This window comes from Nicotiana tabacum, chromosome 21 (genome assembly GCF_000715075.1).
Source record: "Nicotiana tabacum cultivar K326 chromosome 21, ASM71507v2, whole genome shotgun sequence".
NCBI classification, from domain to species: Eukaryota; Viridiplantae; Streptophyta; class Magnoliopsida; order Solanales; family Solanaceae; genus Nicotiana; species Nicotiana tabacum.
Window position 1 is genome coordinate 32540247 of NC_134100.1, and position 12520 is coordinate 32552766.

The 12520-nt window shown below is 38.7% G+C and overlaps 1 long non-coding RNA gene across 1 annotated transcript; it reads left to right on the forward strand.

Annotated features, from left to right (window-relative positions):
* The first annotated feature begins 2431 nt into the window (after positions 1-2431).
* Positions 2432-12139, forward strand: LOC142175461 (uncharacterized). Its single transcript, XR_012704522.1, has 2 exons — positions 2432-2887; positions 11859-12139. It is a non-coding gene; the product is annotated as an uncharacterized LOC142175461 (long non-coding RNA).
* The last annotated feature ends 381 nt before the right edge of the window (positions 12140-12520 follow it).

Here is a 12520-nt window from a genome sequence, read left to right on the forward strand (position 1 = left end):
GTTCCACCCGGTAAAACAAAAAAGAAGGCCCCAGTCCGAGATCAAACATGCCTTCATCAAGGACGAGGTAACCAAACTTCTTAAAATAGGATCCATTCGAGAAGTAAAATACCCCGAATGGCTAGCAAATGTGGTAGTAGTCCCTAAAAAGGGGAACAAACTTAGAATGTGAATAGATGATAAAGACCTGAATAAAGCATGCCCTAAGGATTCTTTTCCTTTGCCTAATATCGATTGTATGATCGATGCCATGGCCGACCACGAAACTCTCAACTTTCTCGATGCCTATTCCGGATATAACCAAATACAGATGAACCCGGAGGATCAGGAAAAGACCTCATTTATCACTAACTACGGGACTTACTGTTATAACGTAATGCCATTCAACCTAAAAATGCTGGTGCAACCTATCAACGCCTAGTAAACAGAATGTTCGAAAAACAAATAGATAAAACAATGGAAGTTTATGTTGATGACATGTTAGTTAAATCCCTGCAAGCAGAGGACCATTTAAAGCATTTGCAGGAAACTTTCGACATACTAAGGGAGTACAATATGAAGCTCAATCCCGAAAAATGTGCTTTCGGGTTGGCTCGGGCAAGTTTCTCGGCTTCATGGTGTCCAATCGAGCAATAATGATTAACCCTGATAAAATCAAAGCAATCGAGGACATCACAGTGGTAGATAATGTAAAGGCCATGCAAAGGCTAACTGGACGGATAGCCGCCCTGGGACGATTCATTTCGAGATCCTCGGATAGGAGCCACCAATTTTTCTCTCTTCTTAAAAAGAAAAGCAATTTTGCATGGACTCCGGAATGTCATCAGGCTTTGGAAGAGCTAAAACGATATTTATCTAGCCCTCCATTGCTCCATACCCTGAAGGCAGACGAACATCTCTACCTGTATCTAGCTGTTTCGGAGATAATGGTAAGTGGAGTCCTAGTTCGAGAAGAATGAGGTACGCAATTCCCTATTTATTATATCAGTCGAACTTAAGGTGAGGCTGAAACTAGATATCCACACTTAGAAAAATTAGCGCTTGCTTCGATAAGTGCCTCTAGGAAACTAAAACCATATTTCCAGTGCCATCCGATACATGTTGTGACGACTATCCTCTACGAAATATTTTACACAAGCCTGAGCTTTCAGGTCGATTAGCCAAATGGGCCATACAGATCGGCGGGTATAACATCGAGTATCGATCTCGAACTGCTATCAAATCTCAGATCTTAGCGTACTCCGTGGATGACTTCACACCGGCCTTGGTACCTGAAATTGAAAAGGAATTACTGGTAAAATCGGATACCTCTTCGGGAATCTGGACCCTCTTTACGGACGGAGCCTCGAACGCAAAGGGGTACGGACTGGGCATCATACTAAAATTGCCCATAGGTAATATAGTTAGACAGTCTATTAAAACTACAAAATTGACTAATAATGAAGCTGTGATTGCAGGCCTCGAACTAGCTAACAACTTGGGAGCCGAGGTCGTCAAGGCCAAATGTGATTCCCTCCTCGTGGCAAATCAAGTCAACGGGACTTTCAAAATCCGAGAAGATCGAATGCAGAGGTACTTGGATAAATTAGAAGTGACTCTACATCGGTTTAAGAAATGGACTTTGCAACATGTGCTTCGAGAACAGAACAGTGAGGCCGGCGCTCTTGCGAACTTAGGTTCTTCGGTCGTGGATAACGAACTCAACTCAGGGACTATCGTACAACTCATGAAATAGGTAATCAAAGAAGGTCATGCCGAGATAAACTCCACGAGTCTAACCTGGGATTGGAGAAACAAATATATAAAATACTTCAAGAACGGGAAACTTCCATCGGATCCAATGGAATCGAGAGTTCTATGCACAAAAGCTGCACGGCTCACCTTATCCAATGATGGAACGTTGTTCAGAAGGATGTTTGATGGCCCACTGGCAATATGTTTGGGACCGGGAGATATCGACTACATCCTACGTGAGATTCACGAGGGCACTTGTGGGAATCATTCGGGTGTCAATTCATTAGTCCACAAAATAATCAGACTAGGATAATATTGGATCAATATGAACAAAGATGCCCGAGGGTATCCAAACTCGAGGGCTGAGTTCCATTCTAACACTGATATGCTTTACTTTATAGTTCATTTCTATTATTAATCTTCATATTTATCAATTAGTATTAAATGAAATCACGTGTCTTTAGAACCACATTATAAGTTCAATTGTTATCCAATTTTAAGGGTAAACAGATATACAACAGTGCACTCACTAATTTGGCATTTTCACCGGTTCTTCACACACAAGGCACTCATTTTGATCTTCCTCTCCGGTTGCGGATTCGTAATGTAATATATGGGAGTTCACGTTAACTCAATATTATTGTTGTATATTAAATTGAGATAGTTGTAAAATTCATAAACTGCTTTTAGGGTTTGGGAATAATAAAATTCACACACTTGACACTCATTTTTTTATCACCCACATACTTAATCACACAGAAAAAACATACACATCTTCTACCTCACGGACTCACGCAGAGGAACCATGTCAGCCACACCTGAATATATAGCACCAGAACCTAACCCATTAACGCCATAGTCAGTACTATATATAGCTGCGCACCATCTCTTCCATTAACGTCTTGACCTCTACCACAGAAAGTCAAAAAACACCATACAAACAGGTACCGATCGAGCTTCATTACATCAAAGTGACAAATGACCACCGCAGAAACCCTCTCCTCTCTTTTATTAAAAAAGCGAGAAAAATTTGTGACATTGGCTCGTGACGGTCGGTTTGTGCCGAGCCAAATTCCGCTCGACACCCTGTCTGCGGTGCTGTCAGCTTTCGAGTTTCAAAGCTGTGAAACAATCGAATTCCAGCTACATTGAGGTCCATTCTTATCTTTAATCTCAACTTTCGTTTTGTGTTTGATAGTATAATAAAGTGTTAGATTAGCCTATGTCCTGCACTCATGCTTTAATAAATTGTGAGTTAATTCACATCTTTGCGCTGCTTGATTCATTGTTTTACGTTGAGATGATGGGATACCAAGAGAGAGAGATCAACAGGGCTTCAATTGGGTTTAAGGAAATTTTACCTCCACAAATGTATACACCCTATTTATTATAAACCAAAATTATTTTAAATTATTATTTTCTATAGCTACCTTTTATATTTTATAGAAAAATAGGTATTTATGGTATACTACCATTGAGCCATTTTTTTAAAAATTAATTATCCACCTGCATGGAGTATGGATAAGGTCTTATAAATATGAAAGCATTACTAAAGTAGGATACTGCATAGCAGGTATCCTATATATATTTAGTAGGAAGGAACAATCTCCCCCTTTACATCTATTTTACATCACAAAACTTTAGTGGGAATAGATTCTCAGAGTGAGAGTCCTCCCGAATGAAGCTAACATATTATTAGGGGACGTCAAAATGGTACATCATAAGAAGTTGTCGATTCAAAAATAAATTCTTCTTCATGGTTTTGCTACGAAGAGAAGGAAATTGGAGTTTGTCCATGTTAACTTCTCCTCTAACCTCCCTGGGAAGTTGGTGGAAATTGTCGAACCAAGTAATGTCATTACAATTCAAGCCAAAGTTAGCCAAATGATCTGCTACCTTATTGCATTCCCTGAAGCAGTGTTTCATAGTAACTTCTTCAAAGTAATTCATTTGGTTCCTGATTTCTAAAACAACATCTTGCAATCTATATAGAATATTATTGGTGTTTGTAATCTAATTTACTAGCATGAGAGAGTCACTTTCCACCTCAACTTTTTGATATTATTATGAATGCACCAGTTTATACCGTATTTCAGTGCTAAAGCTTTAGCAAGGTTATTAGTATTCGTGCCAAATGATATAGCATACGCCTTAATTAAGTTCCCATGATCATCCCTGGTAATACCTCCCCCTCCACTAGGGCCTGGATTGCCTTTAGAGCATCCATCACAGTTCAATTTCCATCCATTGTGTGGGGAGGACCACTTAACAAAATTAGTATGAATTGCAGGTTGTGCAGTATCAATTAATTCAAAGAAATGATTTCCTTTCATAAACGGAGGTACTACGGGGAATTATTTGTGAGCAATAATATTGAGTTGCTGGGTAGTGTGAAGGATTATCCTGCTGGAGGACATCCTAATCCCTTCAAATCTGCTCTTACATCTGGGTTTCCAAATTTGCCAAACAATTATGCCAGGTAGGATCTGTAGGGAAAATTTTTGTAAAGCATTTAGACCACTTTCCATCCACCAAGTAATGACCATCTGCCTAATGTTGTTATGATCTCTTTCAATAACAAACATTTGGTTGAAGAAGAGCCATACCGCTTTACCAAACATGCTGCTGATGAACATGTGATCTTCATCCTCTCTGAACTAGAACTAATGCAACATGAACATTTGGAGGCCAATTGAGTGCCAAATCTGCCTAGGTTGCCATCTACAGAGACCTTATGTCTGAGTAGCCTCCAAAGGAAGAAAGAAATTTTAAACGGGCATCTTGGATGCCAAGTCATCTTATTAATCAGTGAAGTATTGTGAATTTCTCTAAGATTTCCCCAAGATAAGTTACAACTAAATATCCCATCTATTGAGGCAGTCCATATTGGTTGATCTTTTATGTTGGGAGAGTTAGTTTCAACTCCTTGAATTTGATGAACAACATGTAAAGGAAGGTTTTGAGAGAGTTTAAGAGTATTCCAGTTACCATTAGAGATATAAGAGGATACCTGATTCTTTGATGAGGTAGATGCAGTTCCAAATTGAGCCAGCTTACCCATTCCCGATCAGTTATCCCACCAAAGGTTTGAGTTGCCAGAGTTTATCTTCCAAAGAATTAGGTGGTCAGTTTTGCGTTGGATTTTCATCATCCTTCTCCAACTGTGTGAGTGAGAGTAGTTCCATTTTCTGGCCATTGGGTGGACCCTTTGAGAGTATTTGGCTTTCATAAAATCAGTCCAAAGTGAATCTCTGGTTCTAAATTTCCATCAAAGCTTAGCTGAGAAGGTATCTGAGATCTCTTGTAGAGTTTTATAAAAGTCAATAGTTGTTTCTTGCATAAATGGTTCCTGTATAGAAACTAAAGAGATTTTATGAAGTTTAACCATGTAGATTAATCTTTCTGTAGCAGCTTGGGATTTCATACCCCTTATATTCCAGTTAAGCAACTTAAACATGATTTAGAATATTAAGGGTTGTTTGTGAGTTTCTTTTTTGGCCCCTAATTATAGGAGATTCTCTAGCTTTTCCTTATTTTTTGCTTTTTGATTTGCCCCCAACAGGTTTTCCCTCCATTAAATTAGTAATACCAGTTAGGCCTTGAACTTCATTAATATCTTTCTTCTTTCCTCCAACAATCTAATGCAACACTTCAGTTTCTTCATCTGTAGTTTCCTCCTCTAATGACGCTTCATCTGTTGTTTCCTCCTCTTCTGTACTAGCTGCATCTGCCCACTCATCAGGAGGCTCTTTATTATTCCGAGACTTGTCCAGGTTCTTCTCATTGTTATTCTATTCTTACACCTTTACAACTATTTTGTTCTATATGGCATCATCCTTCCTGAGAGAATCAAACTTACTATGAATAACTAATTCTTTCTCGGTAGTATTCTGATATATCTCCCTTTGTTTCTGCATCTTTGTAGTATTTTGTTTCTGAGTACACCATTGTATCTCCTCTTCTTGTCTCCTTTCATCATCTTGAAATAGGACGACTTCAAGAGGTTTAGGATCTTCAATAGGAATAACTATCCCGCTTCTTTCTATATTCAAGTTTTTCTGGATAGCTTCATCTTGAACTATTATTTGAGAGGTACTACAAGATGCTATATTTGTGTCTTTTCTTTTATCCTTTGCACTCTCCTTTGCTTGGTTCTTGTTTGGTTCTTCTATCCTTATAACATTGGAGTTCGTAGTTTTGACGTTCCCGACATTAGATAGAGGTTTATCAACCCCAAAGATCGCTCCATTTGGTTTATACGCTTGTTTTGGAGGAGCACTCTTTCCTCTTTTTGGGATGATGTCCATATCTTTGTTGTTTTGAAAATCTCTGCCCCTTTGCCGATCCTCTGCTTGTATCTCCTTTGGAATCAGTTGTTCTTTAGTCTGCTTTGTTTGAGGGTGTGCAATATTGTCTTTCAATGTCTCATTTGTCTCATTGGTTGAGTGAATAAAGTTGTAGTCTACAATGCATACAGTATTTAGGTACTCCTTTATACTCAATTTTTTGCTCATATCCGTGGAGCGGATTAGTCGATTTCCTTTGACACAACAAATACATGATTTAATCTTGGTTTAGTTAGGTCGATTTTTATTCGAACTTTTGTCATGCTTGGTCTAGTTTTTCCTTTAGTAGCGACATCCATTTCCATTGGAGTTCTGATAGGGCTCGGTATTTGTTTCACGTAATGCCAAGTATGTAAATAAAATGGGAGTTTCGGTAGTAAAACCCATACCGAAGTTAGAGGGTTATCTTCCTCCGGAGTGAAGTCAGGAGTCCATCTGCTTAACCACACAGGCTGACCATCAATTTCAATAACATGTTTAAAGTAGACCGTCTTGAAGTCCTCTTCGTTGTAAATATCAATAAAGACATTCTTATTGTCTTAGACTCCGATTTTAATTGAGCCTTTGATTGGGATGGTTTCCTTGACTATAGCCAGTATAGTTTCAATTTGGGGTCATGTTTTTAGAAATCGGTCATTGATAGTATATTTGCATTCCTCTGCCATGATACCATAGTAGTCCTCCAAGTCAAATATGACCACCGGCATACCATTATGGGTTGTAATCTCCGCCTTGACAGATTATCGATAGTGGTTGGAGCCCGGTGATGATCCAGCAACTGCATTCAGATAGTTAGTTTTGGGTGGGGATATATCCTGGGGTTTCAACGCTATGCCTGAGGGATCGAGTGGTTGTTCTGGAAGCGCCAGAATAGGGCCAGACGCCCTCTCCATGGGTGGCGCTTAGGAAAAGAAAGCAATGTGAATTGGGGATTTTGTTACCGTTAGGGATGTGTTAGAAACGTGCGACACAACTTTTACTTGTTAACTACATCATTGAGGCATGAAATACGCTATTTATGTTTTTCTTCTCTCTTTCATTCAATTAACACACGATTCTTTCTCATTATTTTTCTTCTTTCTCTCTCTCTCTCTCCATTCTCTCTCTCTTCGAGCAACTCAAGATACATGGCCTAGTATTGATGGCCGACGAGACATTAGAATCTTTCTCTCTTCGAGCAACTCAAGATACACACCCTAGTATTGATTACCAACGAGACATTAGAATAGAGTGGAAGGCAGCCAGAAAACAGAAAAGAGTGAATTTTTCGAACGAAAATTAGCATTTTGATGAACTCTTATCATAAATTTGTTGTACGGATCCGACGAACTTTCTTCTCTTCTTGGCCAGAAAACGCCATCTCCGACGAACTTTCTTCTCTTCTTTGCTATTTAGTTAAATACAATGATACAAATATATTTATTCTATACAAATTCACTCAAACACATTATATATTTTATAAATATATTTTGTTTGCCTGTATTTATGTATTTAAAAGGTCTGTATTTTTTAATACAACTGAATACACATGTATTTATGCATATTGTACATACGATATGCATGAATACATGATATAAACATTGAAATACACTGAGTACAAATATTAAAATAGAATAGAATACAAATAGTGAATACATTTAATTTTAAAATACAGTAAAATACACTGAATACAAATAGAAATACAGTGAATATAACCAATAAAATATACTGAATACAACAGTAATAACATGTATTAGGAATAACTAAAATACTATTAATACAAATACATTTGAATACACTAAATATAAAATAGCGAATACAGTAAATACAAACATTGAGTCTAATAAATGCAACAGTAAAAAAAATATTGAAACACACTAAATACAAAAGATAAATACAACAGTTATATACAACTGAAAAATTATTCTAATTAATTTGGTTGATAATGAGGCATGTTAGAATTGATTTTGTTGAGTTATATTAGGAGTGTATCATTCTAATTGATATTATTCCCGTTATTAGACAGCCAGACAGACCTATTTTAAGGTGATTGTCGTTATTGTATTCATGAATACATGGCGCGAATATATGTGAATACATGCGCGTACAGCTGGACTGCACCTGATTTTTAGGCGCTTTTTACTGTTGTATCCATGAATACAGCAGCGCGAATACAGCGAATACACTACCGTAACAACTGAATAGTAGCTATAGGAAGTAATTATGTATATGGTAGCTATGGGAAGTTAATAGCCACTAAACAATGGTGGTTACAGAAAATTTCTCCTTTAAGGAAAGTTTACCTCCTATAGCAAAGGTATACACCCTATTTATTATAAACCAAAATTATTTTAAATTATTATTCAAATGAGAGAACCATCCCGCAAGCTCAGCAAGTACCACCACGAGCACACGCTGTAAACTCATCACACATAGTAGCACTAAAATACACGAACCTCACAAAAAGGATCATATCCCAATATAACTCTGCCGCAGTGCATGACCTCATCCAATACCGGTCCACATGAAATACCTCGAGCCAAAATGCTAGAAATCCACAACCCTACGCAAATCAACAACAAACACACAAAAGGCATGACCATAACCACGGAGGAATGGCTAGCACAATATACCACCAACAGGAAAGACCATAACCAAGGTGAAACAAAACCATTCGACATCACAAGTACTATCTTGCTCGAATTCCGCCACAAGGTCCTATAGAACTGCATCATGTGTTCAAATAACCAACAGATCACAATCCAACATAGCAGAGAAGAGTAACACATAGATTATCTCATAACACGAACAAGCTTAACTCTAACTGAATGGCACACCCCTCAACAATAGCCGTTCTGAGTCAACAAATACGACCGGGGGTAGAATACACATCCACATTAGGCCTACCAATGGCCTCTAAATCGATTCCGATCCTTCCGAAATCAGTATATAACCCTTCCAAAGATCCACTGGAACTTATGCACAACACATATCATCAGCTGGCTAACTTGGCCATATCTTTGCAGTCCGCAACCAAGAAACAATCTGCCTCTGAGACTCCCAGCCTCCAAACCATAAGAATACAAAAGAATCACTAGATCTAATCCTATATCCACCCCTCAAATGACTTACGCATCCTTCGTATATAATTATTCCACGAGAAATGCTTCCATAATTCTTGTGCCACATAGCAAAATTCGAACATCAACAGTCGATCAACCAGGAGAGCACTGCAATACCAATGAAGTGTAACGACCCGACCGGTTGTTTTGAGAGTTATAGCCCTGATCTCCTATTAACTACTTCTTCCATATCTATTTCTGCTATTGTGATTTACCGGTAGGTTTCGTTTTGGTGTTTGGAGTATTTTGGGACACTTAGTCCCTAAATGGAGGTTTAAGCCATAAGATTTGGACCGTAGGTAGAATAGTGTGAAGACGGCTCCATAATGGAATTCTGCCATTTCTGTTAGCTCCGTCGGGTGATTTTGGACTTAGGGGCGTGTCCGAATTGTTTTTTGGTGGTCTGTAGCTCAATTAGGTTTGAAATGGCGAAAGTTAATTTTTTGGGATTTTGGACCGGTAGTGGAATTTTTGATATCGGGGTTGCATTATGATTTCGAAAGTTAGAGTAGGTCCGTAATGTTGATTTTAACTTGTGTGCAAAATTTGGGCTCAATCAGATGTGTTTTGGTTGGTTTCGGCATCGGTTGTCGAATTTGGAAGTTTCAAGTTCTTTAAGTTTGAATCGGAGGATGATTCATAATTTTAGCATTGTTTGATATGATTTGAGCTCTCGACTAAGTTCGTATGGTGTTTTAGGATTGGTTGGTATGTTTGGTTGAGGTTTCGGGTGGCCTCGGGTGAGTTTCGGGGTGAGTTTTGAGCGAGTACGGGCTTTTCGACACTCTAATGTTGTTCTGGGGGTCTTTGGAAGTGCGGATCGCACATTTTGGGAGTGCTGAGGCAAAAGGGAAGTGCGGACCTCAAGGGAGTTGTGCGGATTGCACAATTTTGGTACGGCCGCACTTCATTCCGCAGAGGAGTGTGCGAACCGCACAATTTTGTGTGCGGCCGCACTCATGAACTCTCAGATTCGCTGGTCCGCATTCGGAAGTTTATATCTTTTGATCTATGAGGAATTGTGATATGATTCAAAAACAAAAGATGTAGCCCTTTGTTTCTAGTTTCCAGAAATATAAATAAGTCATCATTTGGACATTTATAGAGAAAGTTATGGCCAAAATACTAAAGCCTGGCAGTGCAGTCACCAAGAGTGCGGCCGCACAATTTTTGTGCGACCGCAGAAGTTGGGAGATGCAGCCACACATGGAATTGTGCGGACCACACATTGGGAGTTCCGAGGATGTACTATATATTCGAGGTTTAGGTTATTATTTTATTTTTGGACTTTGGGAGCTCGGTTTGAGACGACTTTTCGTGGGTTTTTCAAGAAATTCTTCGGGGTAGGTGATTCTAACTCGGATTTGGTTAATATGCATGAACATATCACTGATTTTATCATTTAATTATTACTTTCAGATGTAAATTTGGGAAAATTGTAGAAACTTCATAAACCATAAATTGAGGATTTGAAGGTCAAGTTGTGATCGGAATTGGCTAATTTTGGTATGGTTGGACTCGTGAGTGAATGGGTGTTCATATTTTGTGACTTTTACCCGATTCTGAGACATGGGCCCAGGTCAACGTTTTAGGATATATTTCTGAATTTTTATTAAAATTTTGATTTTATTAATTATATTAGTTTATTATAGTTGTATTTATGATATGTAATTGTTTTTGCTAGATTTGGGTCATTCGAAGTCGGTTATTCGTGGAAAAGGCATTATTACTGATTGATTGAGCTTGGTTTGAGGTAAGTGGCTTGCCTAACCTTGCGTGGGGGAAATCCACTTAGGATTTGGTACTGTTTTGATATGTGAGCGCCGTGTATGTGAGGTGACGAGTACGTACACGGGCTAATTATAGTAAAAACCCCAACTTATTTTACTGAGTAGTAATCTATTCTTCTTTTAAATTGAGTTATACCGTTTAAATGAGTATTAGCATGTCTTCATTCTTATTTGAACTATCCCAATATGTGTAGCTATCTTGCTTAGTCTAATCTCGCATGTCTACGTGCCTTAGCTGCTTAATTGAACTCTATGAAGCATGCCTAGTTGATTTCGTGTTTTTCCTTGACTTGTACTTGGTCTAATTTGTAAGATTTCGTGTAGTAATTGTCGAGTTTTATTATTTGAGCTGCATATTTACTTTGGGACTACGGAACGGTATTTCGGTAAATTCCCCTATTCTGCATATTTACTTTAGGACTACGGAACGGTATTCCGGTAGATCCCACTGCTTTGTATATTTACTTTGGGACTACGGAATGGTATTCCGGTAGATCACCCTGTTTTGTATATTTACATTGGGACTACGGAACAGTATTCTGATAGATCCCCCCCTATTCTGCATATTTACTTTGGGACTACGGAATGGTATTCCGGTAGATCCCCCTGCACATTTACGTTTGGGACTATGAGACGGTATCTCGGGAGATCCTCTATTGTATTTCTGTGTACTGAGCCGTTACCTTCTAAGAATACTTTCTTGTTAAAAATTCCAGTCCTTATTTTACTTCGATATTTTATTATTGTCTTGCTTTATTATTATATATATATACTAGTAGGGCCATGACCTGACCTCATCACTACTCGACCGAGGATAGGCTTGGCACTTACTGGGAACCGATTGTGGTGTACTCATACAACTCTCTATACATGTTTTTCGTGTGCAGATCCAGGTGTTCCTTATCAGTCGCGCTATCCGTGAGCCGGGACAACTTTGGAGACTTCAAGGTATATCTGCCGCGTCCCTAGACCTCGGAGTCCCCTTCTACTCTTCCCCATGTCCACTATCTTCGTATTTTTTTTTTGTTAGACTATGATGTATAGAGACACTAGTTTTTCCTTATGTAGTTTGTGATTCACAATGTTCCGCATTTTGGGATTGGTTGTGCATTTTTGAATAGTTGGTTATTGTACATGCCAAGCGGCATGGTACCCAGTTATGTTGTTATTTCTACAGTTAGTGGTTAAATTTATGTTTTCATTTCATTATTCCGCAAATGTTAGGCTTACCTAGTTGTAGAGACTAGGTGCCATCACGACGTCACACGAAAGGAAAATTGGGTCGTGACAAGTTGGTATCAGAGCTCTAGGTTCATGAGTGTCGTGAGTCACAAACCGGTTTAGTAGAGTCTTGCAGATCAGTACGGAGATGTCTGTACTTATCTTCGGGAGGCTATGGAACTGTTAGAAAATTTTCACTACTTTGATTCCTTGTCGTGCGAAAAAAAAATGGTTGACTTCAAAAATTCTGAACTTCTGTATTCTATTCTCTCACAGATGGTGAGGACACGTGCAGGTAGATCTGATGACCAGGCACCCGCGCCCCCTG